This window comes from Myotis nattereri, assembly GCF_964212035.1.
Source record: "Myotis nattereri genome assembly, chromosome: 15".
Classification (NCBI taxonomy): domain Eukaryota; kingdom Metazoa; phylum Chordata; class Mammalia; order Chiroptera; family Vespertilionidae; genus Myotis; species Myotis nattereri.
In genome coordinates, this window is record NC_138090.1 from 9,350,045 (window position 1) to 9,362,974 (window position 12,930).

The 12,930-nt window shown below is 44.9% G+C and overlaps 1 protein-coding gene across 1 annotated transcript in view; it reads right to left on the minus strand.

Annotated features, from left to right (window-relative positions):
• The window catches only part of CDH8 (cadherin 8), a 305,905-nt gene that overhangs the window by 112,896 nt on the left and 180,079 nt on the right, over positions 1-12,930 (minus strand). The window lies entirely within an intron of this gene.

A 12,930-nucleotide genomic window follows, 5' to 3' on the forward strand; every position in this document is an offset into this window, starting at 1 on the left:
ATGCAAGCAGACAAATAAAGGCCCTATCATTGGGGCACAATGCAGGACTCCGCTGATCATCGATATTCACTCGAGAGAGACACACTGGGCTGGGCCAAGGCTCGGCTGGGACTACATTTCTTTATTTTCTTTTTTTTAAAAAATATATTTCATTGATTTTTTACAGAGAGGAAGGGAGAGGGACAGAGAGTTAGAAACATCGATGAGAGAGAAACATCGATCAGCTGCCTCCTGAACACCTTCTACTGGGGATGTGCCCACCACTAACGTACATGCCCTTGACCGGAATCGAACCTGGGACCTTTCAGTCCGCAGGCCGACGCTCTATCCACTGAGCCAAATGGGTTAGGGGTAGGACTGCATTTCAATTGGACGCCTCTCCCTGCCCATCCGGCTTCTGTCCCCCTCCAGTCACACGTGCTGATCCCTGACAAACACCTTGTATTTCAAACTCCATCCATCTCCAGGGAAAACAACCTACAGTACAGTTGATTAACTGGAATAAGAATCCTCCATGTAATTCACGAAGTTAAAGTAATAAAGTGTAAAATGAGATCTATGTGAAGGGCACGGTACTACCACAGCAAATAAACGTGAGTACAGATCCACAGGCTATGTCGGTTCCCTTCATTAAGTAGCTCCTCCCCTATGAGAGGCCGCAGGGGAGTTTGCTGAACATCCTCCAGCACGTCTATTCCCAGTGGGATTCTCTGTCAGGCCCCCTCATGCTCTCAGACAGAGGAAGGCTGCTGGACCCGGAGAATTTGCCAACACACTGAAATACAGAGACCAGTGTTTGGCTAAGGCAGCCACCAGCCGCAAGTCTAGCACACTGTGCTGTGTCATCACTGAGATCTAGAAAAACAGGGTTTTATAATAAAGTCACGCAGGAAGCAAAGTAATTCCTCACTCCACGCAGGGGAACAGGATGTCCTGTCACAGCCTGTGGGTAGTTATGGGGATTTTCCCAAAGCTACACACTAACGAAAGGCAGGTTTTTCTGGCAAAACACAACACACAGGCACACTGTCATGGGACCCAGGAGGACGAAGGTCCTAAGGCTCTAAGGTGAGAGTGGGGAAGGTCAAGACCCAGCACCTACAGAGAATTCTAAGAAACACACACACACACACACATGCATATGTATATGTGTGCGTGTATACATATAAGTATATATGTATATTTGTGGTCTGGGCCCTAGTATGGAGGTTTGGGTCCCAGATGGATTTCTGGACCCTGGATAGAGGACTGGATTCTGGGTTGGAGGTCTGGACCCTGGGATGGAGGTCTGGACCCCAGATGGAAGTCTGGGCCCTGGAAAGGAGGTCTGGGTCCCGGATGAAGGACTGGGTTCTGGGTTGGAGGTCTGGGCCCTAGATAATATAAGATCTTATATTTAGTGAGTTTCTGAGACAGAATAAGATCCCCAATCATGTGAGGGCCAACTATTCAAATTTCTGATAAAAAATACAAACCCCTACCCGTCTAGTGTAGAAGTTGGCAGGTAATTATTTCAGACTTTGCAGAGCACACTCTCTATGTCATAATTATTCAACTCCACAGTTGTCGAACATAAAATCATGAGGGTGCCTGTGTTCCAATAAAACTTTATTTAAAAATGTGGTAGATCAGCCCTGGCCAGTTTTTCTCAGTGGTTAAAGCATTTGCCCATGGGCCGAAAGCGTCAAGGGTTCAATGCCTGGCCAAGGGCACGTACCTCAGTTGCAGGTTCGATCCCCAGTCCTGGTTGGGGCACATCCAGGAGGCAAGCAGTTGATGTGTCTCTCTCACATTGATGTCTCTCCCTCTCGCTCCCTCCTTCCTCCCTTCTACTCTCTCTCTAAAGATCACTGGGTAAAACATCCTTGGGTGAGGATTAAAAACAATGTGGTAGGCCAGATTCGGCACACAGGCAATGGTCGGCTGAGCCCTGGCTTACTGTAATAAAGCCACAGTTTTCACTAAAGTCATAGGCCTTCCCTTATGTAGGTCCTATGGGAAGCAAAATGTGTGTGTGTGTGTGTGTGTGTGTGTGTGTGGCTCACAGAGTATTAAAAAGATGCATAAGCTATGACACACATGTGAATCAGCATCATGGTATCTGCAATGCTCAATGCATTAGAATCTGGAACACAGACCAGTTCAGGAGCCTGAGTGACCCTCCTTATATCCCGTGATTCAGATGCTCTGCAACACGGCACACAGTTCAGTGATAAACCACCGTGCTGTTTACATTCTCTTCTTTTTAAAGAGCGCTGTGCACCTTCCCGGGGAGGTCCTACCGCAAAGAAACTTGAGTGGCCATGGATCTGGCCACAGGTGTCGGTAGTCCCTGTAGAGTCCCTTAGAATGCAGTTAGGGAGACACGCTCCCCTTGGAGAGAGGCAGTGTGTATCCATTTTTCAAATGTAACAGGCATAAATGCACTTGTATATGATAACAAATGTTTTGCTAAACATCGGTTCGCAGCCTCTATATGGAAAATTTATAGGGAGATACAATTTGGAGCCGACTGCAAGTGAAGAAGCTATTTAGAGCCACATGTAATGAAATAAACCCCTTAGTTATGAATCAGTTATTATATTTCACTGAACTCCAACTGTTTCTTTCTCCCTGGTTAATTTCATTCTAGCCTTTGTTATTATGCCTAAAGAAACCATTTTAACATTTTCTCGCATGCACTTTGAGTATCAAAAATTCCATCTACAAGTTTTCAGCTTTTTGCCTCTAATTGCTCGACTGGTTGCTCTAACTGCTTTAATAAATAATATTATTTGAGTTCTGCTGGTCCCAGAATTCAAAGGTCCCTGCATCACACATTATTGTTCCTCTGAGGAGAAAAGGGAGACTTTTTCTACCCAAAGCACTTCTTTATAGTGAGAGAGGGAGAGAGGGAATAAAAAAAAAGGGGGGGGGGAGGTTTATAAACACAAAGTCCATCCTCCAAATGAATTCTAGGTCCTCTGTGTGATATAGTTTCACTTTAAGATAATTGGAGAGCTATACTTGCTTCCATTGAAATTCATTAAGAAACTAGGCCTGGCTGGCATGGTTCAGTGGTTGAGCATTGACCCATGTACCAGAAGGTCATGGTTCAATTCTGGTTGGGGCACATGCTAGGGTTGTGGGCTCGATCCCCACAAGGGGTCATGTAGGAGGCAGCCCATCAATGATTCTCTCTCATCATTGACATTTCTCTCTCTCTCTCTCAATAAACATATATTTAGAAAAATACAAAAACTAGGAAATCTCTTCCTCCATTTGAACCTAAAGCTTTAGAACAGTGATGGCGAACCTATGACATGCGTGTCAGGTGACACGTGAACTCATTTTTTTGGTTGATTTTTCTTTGTTAAATGGCATTTATATATATATAAAATAAATATCAAAAATATACATCTTTGTTTTACTATGGTTGCAAATATCAAAACATTTCTATATGTGACACGGCACCAGAGTTAAGTTAGGGTTTTTCAAAATGCTGACACGCCGAGCTCCAAAGATTCGCCATCACAGCTCTAGAATCTAGTTTTATTCCTCATGTTCAGATGGCATATATTAAAGGCTAGTTTGATAAAATGGGAAGGGCTTGGGCTTCTCATGGCTATTCAGCCAGCCTCCATAGTAGAGAATAAGGTCCCTGAGGGCAGAGGCCCAGTTTTTATAGAAATACCCTTGGGAAATGTGGGCTCTACTGATACTATTTATACAACTAAAACAAGAAATATATATATATATATCCCCATATGCAGTGAATGAATAAAGAAATAGATATGCAACTAAATGGCTATATTAATTCATTAATTAATCAATGGTAGTTGAATTAGCAGGTATAGAGAATTCTTCAAAACAATGACTGGGAAGAGTTGGTAATTTTGAATTGGGAGCCAATCAAACTTTTATCTGGCTAACAGTGTGCAATGCAGGAACGACATGACCAATTTTTAATTGTTTTAAACTGGCTTGCTCCTCATACTCAACCCTTCTACACTGCTAGTGGGAGTGCAAAGTGGTATAGTTGCTACAGAAAAGAAGATCAGAAATTCCTAAAAAAAAAAAAATAATAGAACTCCCATATGATCCAGCAATCCTAAACAATTTTATACAAAAGAATTCAAGTTGGGATTCCCGAAGAGATATTAGAGTTTCCATGTTAATGAAAACACTATTTCCAATAGCCAAGATGTGGGAACAACCACATCTAAATGCCCATCAATATGAATGGGTGAAGAATAGGTGCTCTATAGATAAAACAATATTAGTCAGCCTTAGAAAAAGAAAATTCTATAGTATGTGACAACAGAGATGAACCTGGAGAATATGTGCTAAGTAAAAGAAGTCAGCCACAAAAAGACAAATCCCACATGATTTCACTTATGGGAAGTCAAAGTTATAGAAGAAGTAGAGACCCAGTGCATGAAATTCGTGCACTTGGGTTGGAGGGGGGGGGGGTCCCTCAGCTCAACCTGTGCCCTCTGACAGTCAGACATCCCTCTCGCACTCCAGGATCCCTTGCTCCTTACGCTCAGCTCAATGCTCCTTAGCCCAGCCGCAAAGGCGGGAGAGGTTCCTGCCACCGCTGCAGCATTCGCCAGCTGTGAGCCCGGCTTCTGTATGAATGGCCGCTCCCCTGTGGGAGCGCACTGACCACCAGGGGGCAGCTCCTGCATTGAGCGTCTGCCTTGGTGGTCAGTGTGTATCATAGTGACTGGTTGTTCTGGTCGTTCTGCCATAATGGTCGCTTAGGCTTTTATTATATAGACTAGAGGCCCGGTGCACAAAAATTTGTGCATTCCGGGGGGGAGGGGAGGTTCCTCAGCCTGGCCTGTGCCCTCTTGCCGTCTGGGACCCCTCGGGAGATAACGACCTGCTGGCTTAGCCTACTCCCGGGTGGCAGAGGGCAGGCCCAATCCCTAGGTGCAGCCCCTGGTCGGGCTCAGAGCAGGGCCGATTGGGGAGTTGGGGCGCCGCCCTGTCATGCACAGAGCAGGGTGGATCGGGAGGTTGCGATGCCACCCTCAGTCACGCTCAGGGTAGGGCTGATTGGGGGGTTGGGGCACCACCCCCGTCACACTCAAGGCAGGGTCGATGGGGAGGTTGCAGCGCCACCCCCTGTCACACACAGAGCAGGGCCAATCAGGGGGTTGGGGTGCTGCCCCCTGTCACTCACAGAGCAGGGCCCATCAGGGGGTTGGGGAGCTCCACTTCGTCACGCAAAGAGCAGGGCTGATCAGGGGGTTGAGAAGCTCTCCCCTGTTACTTACAGAGTAGGGCCAATAGGGGAATTGGGGAACCGCCCCCTGTCACACACAGAGCAGGGCCTGTGGGGGGCGGTTGGGGCTTCACCCTCTATCACCCGCAGAGCAGGGCCGATCAGGGGGTTGGGGCGCCGCCACTGTCACACTCAGGGCAGGGCCGATGGGAAGGTTATGGCTCTACCCCATCACACACAAAGCAGGACCCGTGGGGGGGGGGGGGGAAGGTTGTGGTGCCGCCCTCTATCACACACAGAGCAGGACCAATCAGGGGGTTGGGGCACCGCAGCCTGTCACACACAGAGCCGCAGGGCGATCAGGGGGTTGGGGAGTTCCCCCCTATCAGGCACAGAGCAGGGCTGATCAGGGGGTTGGAGTGCCTTCCCCTGTCACGAACAGAGCAGGGCGGATAGGGAGGTTGTGGCCTCGCCCCCTGTCACACACAGAGCCGCAGGGCAATCAGGAGGTTTGGGCGCTGCCCCCTGTCACGCTGATCCCGGTGCCAGGAGGCCTCGCGGCTCCGCTGATCGCGGTGCTGGGAGGCATATTACCCTTTTACTATATAGAATAGAGGCCTGGTGCATGGGTGGGGGCTGGCTGGTTTGCCCTGAAGGGTGTCCTGGATCAGGGTGGGGGTCTCGCTTGGGTGCCTGGCCAGCCTGGGTGAGGGGATGATGGCTGTGTGCAGCTGGTCACACCCCCTTCAGGGTGGGGGTCCCCACTGGGGTGCCTGGCCAGTCTGGGTGAGGGGCTGAGGGCTGTTTTCAGGCTGTCGGGTGACTGAAGCTCCCAACTGCTCCTTTTTTTCTTTTTTTCTTTTATTCTGGGCCAGCTTTAGTTCTGAGGCTTGGCTCCAGCTCTTAGGCCTCCACTGCTGAAAGCAGGTATCTGGTTTGTTTGGGTTCTATAATTGAAACACTGTTTCAACTCCAGCTTTGAGATCCCAGCTTGCTGAAAGCAGGTTTCTGGGGTTTTGTTTAGCTTCTATATTTGTAACAATGTTTCAAACTGCAAGCTCAGAGGCCAGCAGCGTCAGGTGGGGAATGTTGGAATCTTCAGTCACTGAAGCAAGCAAGCCTCATGTTCGCTTCAAGCTGCCTGGCTGCCGGCCGCCATCTTGGCTGGCAGTTAATTTGCATATTGCCCTGATTAGCCAATGGGAAGTGTAGCGGACGTATGGCTAATTACCATGTTTCTCTTTTATTAGATAGGATAGAATAGAATGGCAGATGCCAGGGGCAGGTGAAGGGCAGAATGGGTGGTTGCTAATCAGTGGCTTGAAGTTTCAGTTATATAAGATGAGTCTGCTCTGGAGCTGTGCCATGCACCACTGTGTCTGCGGCTAAACATACTGTGTTGTGCACTGTACATGATATTGACCCTCTCAACTGATTTCTAAGTGTTCTCATCACACAAAGAAAACAACTAGGTCCTTACAAAAATGGGGAGCAACTCTAAGATGGAGGAGAGAGTCAATCAATACACTGCCTGCGTTCCCAATGAATGCCAGGTGCTCCACAGTGTAAAATACCTCCACATGGGCATTGTTTTTTAGCAGGTTTGAAGGAGTGTTCTCAGGAAGAGAGCTCATTAGCGGCAAGCCTGGTGACTGAGGTGAACTATTAAAAGGCCAGAATGTAGGTGGTGTTGGGGGTGGGGAAGCAACGCTCTTGTGCTGAGTGGGCACTTCAATTCAAGAGAGGAATTAGGACAACAGAGCACTGTGGCCACCACGATCATGTGTCTGCCTCCGCTGCCTGCCGAATGGCCATCATTCCCACTTTTAATTTAAGCAGCTCACAAAGATACTCAAGGTGAATGCTCTGAAAGAAATACAAAGCAAGTATCTGCAGAACAGTCTCATGCCAGCTCACCGCCATGGTAACACCAAATACACACTTAAAAGTGTATTGAGAGGAAAAAATGAGCCAGAGAAGGTTTGTATGAAAGCGTTGACTTAGAGTCAATGCCTACACTGTGCTAGCAGGTTTACTTCCAATATAAACAATCTGATGCATATAATGCTGTTTCAGAGTGTCTGTTACAAAGTATGGGCTCAGTAAATGACAGCTGCCATCATCCTACATCTCATGCAAGAAGCCAGGACCCAGGAAGACATGCAGAGACATAGTGGTGTCAATGGTAACGGGATTTGGTTCTGAACCCTGGCCCCACACCCTCTGCTATAGCACCACGCACAGAAAATGTATCCTTCTAGGCTTCCTCCTTCATTAAATTGGAATCATATCATAACATCTTTTGTGAGAAATAATCCTATATAATAAAAGGCGAATATGCAAATCAACTGAACGGCAGAGTGACCGGGCGCTATGACGTGCACTGACCACCAGGGGGAAGACGCTCAATGCAGGAGCTGCCCCCTGGTGGTCAGTGTGCTCCCACAGGGGGAGCACCACTCAGCCAGAAGTTGGGCTCACGGCTGGCAAGTGCAGCGGCAGCGGCAGGAGCCTCTCCCGCCTCCGCTGCAGAGCTAAGGATGTCCAATTGACAGCTTAGGCCCACTCCTTGCAGGGAGCAGGCCTAAGCTCTCAGTTGGACATCCCCCGAGGGCTCCTGAACTATGAGAGGGTGCAGGCTGGGCTGAGGGGACACCTCACCCCAGTGCACAAGTTTCATGCACCAGGCACCGGGCCTCTAGTATATAATAGAAATGTGTGTCTGATGCATTAAATAACAATAACATTGTTTCTGCTTTTACTTCCTATTTATGATGCAGTTCATAGCCAAGCATAACAAACCTATACTGAGGGACCAGAAGGATGAGCAAAGAACAGTCCACTTACATACTGATTCATTCCACAGACCTGGTGCACTTTCCTTCTTTCTAGGAATACATCCGGGATTGAATGAGGCCATTTAGAGAATGAATAATTTATTCTTTCAATTAAAAGTGGTTCCTGCGAAGCCATCCCAACATGCAGAGATATGGTTGGAGTCACAGAGATCGCAGGGAAAGGGAGTGTGGCATAGGGACTGAAGACAGGCACTGTGTTGTCAGAAAAACCCAGGTATGCATCACAGGTATGCGTCGGCACTTGGCTCTTGAGTCTTTTGTTGTTGTTGTTGTTAAATTAATCCTCATCTGAGGACATTTTTTCCCATTGATTTTTAGAGAGAGAGTGGAAGGGAGGGGAAGAGACAGAGAGAGAGAAACATGGATGTGAGAGAGACATATCAATTCATTGCCTGCCATCTGTGACCCGACTGGGGCCAGGGATCGAGCCTGCAACCAAAGTACATGTCCTTGACCGGAACTGAACCTAGGACCCTTCAGTTCTTGGGCTGACACTCTATCCACTGATCAGCTAGGGCAAGTGAATCTTTTTATCCTCAGTTTCTTCATCTGTTAAATGAGGATAATGAGCATACATGTCATCTCACAGAGGTATTAGGGAATAAAATGAGTATATTTAGCGTCTCCCAGCCACATATTAATAAGCACTCACTAGAGATAATTCACAGCAGTAGCAGGGGCAAATGAGATTAAATGAGGTTAGACTACTTAGCCTATAACTATTAAAAAAACAACAACAGGTAATTCTGTGTCTGTTAAGCAAACTTTAGTAGAAGAATCTCTGCTAAAATAAGTACTAGGTTTTCAATCTGCATTTATGATATGACATTGATGGTGCCTTTATTAACTGGTAATACTAATTGCTACCATCTATTTTATTGAATGGCTTCACTTAATTATCTCAGTAACCCTGTGAGGAAGATGATATTATTCCAATACACAGCTGAGGAAACTGAGTCTCAGAGAATTCCAGAGACCAGCTGACTGACAGGGAGGAACCAGTGATAGGATTTAAACCTTAGTCTCAGTTCAAAATAGGTAATCTTTCAAATAGTTTACAGAAGCTCAGGCTATATTACCAGGAAGCATCTGGTATGGAAGAAAGCAACAAATGTTTAATGTTCCTAGCAGGGAGATGGTCAGACCATGGATTTGGCTATTTTCCCCTGGAAGGGAGTATATGGAGATAGACATAGACATAGATACAGAAGTAGGTGATGTAGATGTAGGTATCAATATAGATACAGGTATAGATATAGAGAGATATAGATGTAGATATAGATAAATAGACATAGTATAGATATAGATATATAGATAGAGATAGGTATATGTAGATAGAGATAGGTATATGTAGATAGAGATAGGTATATAGAGAGATAGTTATATAGAGAGATAGGTATAGATAGAGATAGGTAGCTATAGATAGATATAGATAAAGATATATGCCGAAACCGGTTTGGCTCAGTGGATAAAGCGTCGGCCTGCGGACTGAGGGGTCCCGGGTTCGATTCCGGTCAGGGGCATGTACCTGGGTTGCGGGCATATCCCCGGTGGGAGATGTGCAGGAGGCAGCTGATCGATGTTTCTCTCTCATCGATGTTTCTGGCTCTCTATCTCTCTCCTTCCTCTCTGTAAAAAATCAATAAAATATATTAAAAAAAAGATATAGATATAGATATATAAATGTAGATAGAGATAGATGTAGATATAGCTATAGATAGATATAAGTATATATATATGTATATATATATATATATATATATGTTTTAGTATAAGGATTTCAAAATACATAATATTTCATGCTTGACAATGTACTTGAAAAAGTTGCTGAGTCTTTGGACAGAGAGTCGACCAACCAATAAATGACTGCATGTTTTAGCACAGCAGATGACACAATAAATGCCTATTTCTTGCTAGATGGCCACATATACATTCCCCCAAAAGATGCATATGTTCTTGTCAGTATATAAAATGCAACAGCCCTAAAGAGACAGAAATGCTTTGCTCTTTGTTACTCAGTAATTCCCTGAATACCCACAGCCTCTAGTTCTGTTTTTAAAAGGTTAAATGTCTCTGAATCTGTCTGCTAGGCTCATAAGGAGCTATGCAGTGCTCTGGCTTGCCAGGAAATTTAATTTTCTACTCAAATCAACCGATTGTGCATTAGGGGAGGAAAAGAAAAGCTTCTCTCCATGACTCAGTTGGTGGGGGTTGGGGTGCAACTACAAAAATGAGACCAGATGCTGAGAAATGCAGCTGGTGATTCTCACATGTCTATCCCATGGAGCCAATCCATGTCCAATCAGAACCATGTGGGGCTCGCCTTGTGAAGAACACATCCCAGCCCTGTTGTAGATGCTTTGTCACAGCATCTGCCCCTTCCTTGGGAAGGACCACAGATGTCAAGGAACTGCCACCTGCCTGACATCTATCAGAAGGATAGATCCGTCCATGTCATCAAATGGTACTTTATCTGTTCATCTCTTCCTGGTAACACACCCCCAAATTCCCTTTGATTTGTCCCCCCCACCCCCAAAAATGCTCTCAAGTTGGGCAATTGTTACAAAGCAGCTTCACGCCTTCTTTATGCCTGCCATTCCTACCATGGCAATCATAAAAATAACAACAAAACCCAGCCCGTGTGTCTCAGTGGTTGAGTGTCCACCTATGAACCAGAAGGTCACGGTTTGACTCCCGGTCAGGGCACACACCCGGGTTGCCAACTTGATCCCCAGTGTGGGGCGTGCAGGAGGCAGCCGATCAATAATTCTCTCTCATCACTGATGTTTCTATCTCTCTCCTCTCTGAAGAGATCAATACAATAATATTTTAAAAAATAACAACACAATAATAAGAACAATCAACTACAATGACAACCATCACTCGATGCCATGTGAACTGGAATGTTACCAGTGACTGTCCATTTGAACATCAGTAAAGGAACAGGTTATCAAATGTACAAAAACCTGTGGGGTGACAATGACCCTGGATTTGTACCCAGATCTGCCAACTGGAGCTCACTGTCACTATGGTACGAAACATCCCTCCAACCCCCTCGCTAGCTGATTAGGAACAGGCCTCCGCGCAGGAAGTCAGTTCCTGCTGGGACCTCGGATTTCATGTTTGGAGTTGATTGCCCTGATATTTGAACTCCTCGCGTCCCCGAAGGGCCCTTGGCTTGGCCTAGTCCCGGGCTCCCTGTGTGTTCCCTGCTAACAAGAGCAGAAATCTTGTCAAATCAAGTGCCAAACAGGCCCCAGGACAGGCCTCTCAGTTGGACCAATCTTGCTTATTTCCTTCACATGCTGTCACTTACACTTGGAGATGTGCAGAGAGTGGCCATTCCTCCCTTCTGTGTTGGATTTTCTTTTCATTTTTTTTTTTTCCAGAGGAAATGGAGTGACATGAACATGGGGAAGATTCATTTATTCAAAAACATATCACTGCCCTTAATTTATAACAGGATTAAATATATATTTAATATATATTATTTAATATATATTTAATCCTGTTATAAATTACATATTATATATATAATTTATATATATATTAATTATAATTAATTATAATATTACATATTATATATAATTTATAATTTATATATTATATATATAATTTTTATATGATGTATGTTATATATATAATTACATATTATATATATAATTTGTATATATTATTGATTTCAGAGAGGAAGGGGGAGGGTTGAGAGTGATAGAAACATCAATGACAAGTGAGAATCATTGCATTGGTCGGCTGCCTCCTGCACACCCCCAACTGGAGGTACAGCCAGGGACCCAGGTATGTGCCCTTGACTGGAATCGAACCCATGACCCCTCAGTCCACAGGCTGACGCTCTATCCACCAAGCAAACTAGCTAGGGCTATAACAGGATTTCAAGATGAAGTCATTTCACGACTTAGTCAGAAAATGGCTGCCCATGGGAATGTATTTTTCTGGATACCTCCTGCTGCTGTATTCAACATCTGGCCCTATAAGTCTCCTAGCCAAATGCAGATCATTCCGTATGTCTATCGCTTGGTGGATTCCTTTAGAACTGAGAATGGACAACTGACCATTCCTCAAATCCCCAGGTTGGGTTTTACCTTCTTAGAGTTTGGGCTCTTTTGAAGAAAACATTTTTTTTTTGTATCCTTATGAGATACACTCTATATTATCCTGAATTTAGAAATGGTTTGTGTTAAAAATATCTTTTCTGGATTTGAAAAAAAAATTATTTTGTGCCCAAACTCAAGTTACTTGGGCCAATGACTAGCTAACTAGCTATTCTGCTGGGTTTCCCCTCCAACCTCATCATTTCAGCACCCTTGTGAGGGTTGAGAATGTAATCCATAAATTAATAAAACTTCCAGCAAACTTATTTGTCTAGAATTTCTCTGAACAAAGAAATTAGAAGGACATGAACGCCCGTGACTCAAGTGAACGCGTTGGGTATGAGCTGACATCAAACTTACAGAGTAACTGGACAATTCTCTAAAACTGTATTCCTCCATTAAGTTTTCTGTCTCTTTTTTACAGGAAACATTTCTAAGACAATATTTGAAATCCACACTCAAACACATCATTAGCCAACACTTCACCCTTAGAGACCAGTGTACCTGTTATAGATTTGCAGTGTGCTTTGGGGGGAAAAAAGCTATTTAGCTTGACCATTGTACTGTCATTGGGGTGACTAGCAAAAGAGAAAAGTTGTACGCAGTTCAACAGAATAAAATAGGGTTGAGTCTCATTTCTGAAAAAAAGGCAGAAAAACTGTAATAAAGGATCATTTCTCATCGCAGGAAAGAATTCTGAGCAGGGAAAGTATAAACAAAAGGTATTTTTGAAATGGAAGAGAAAGAT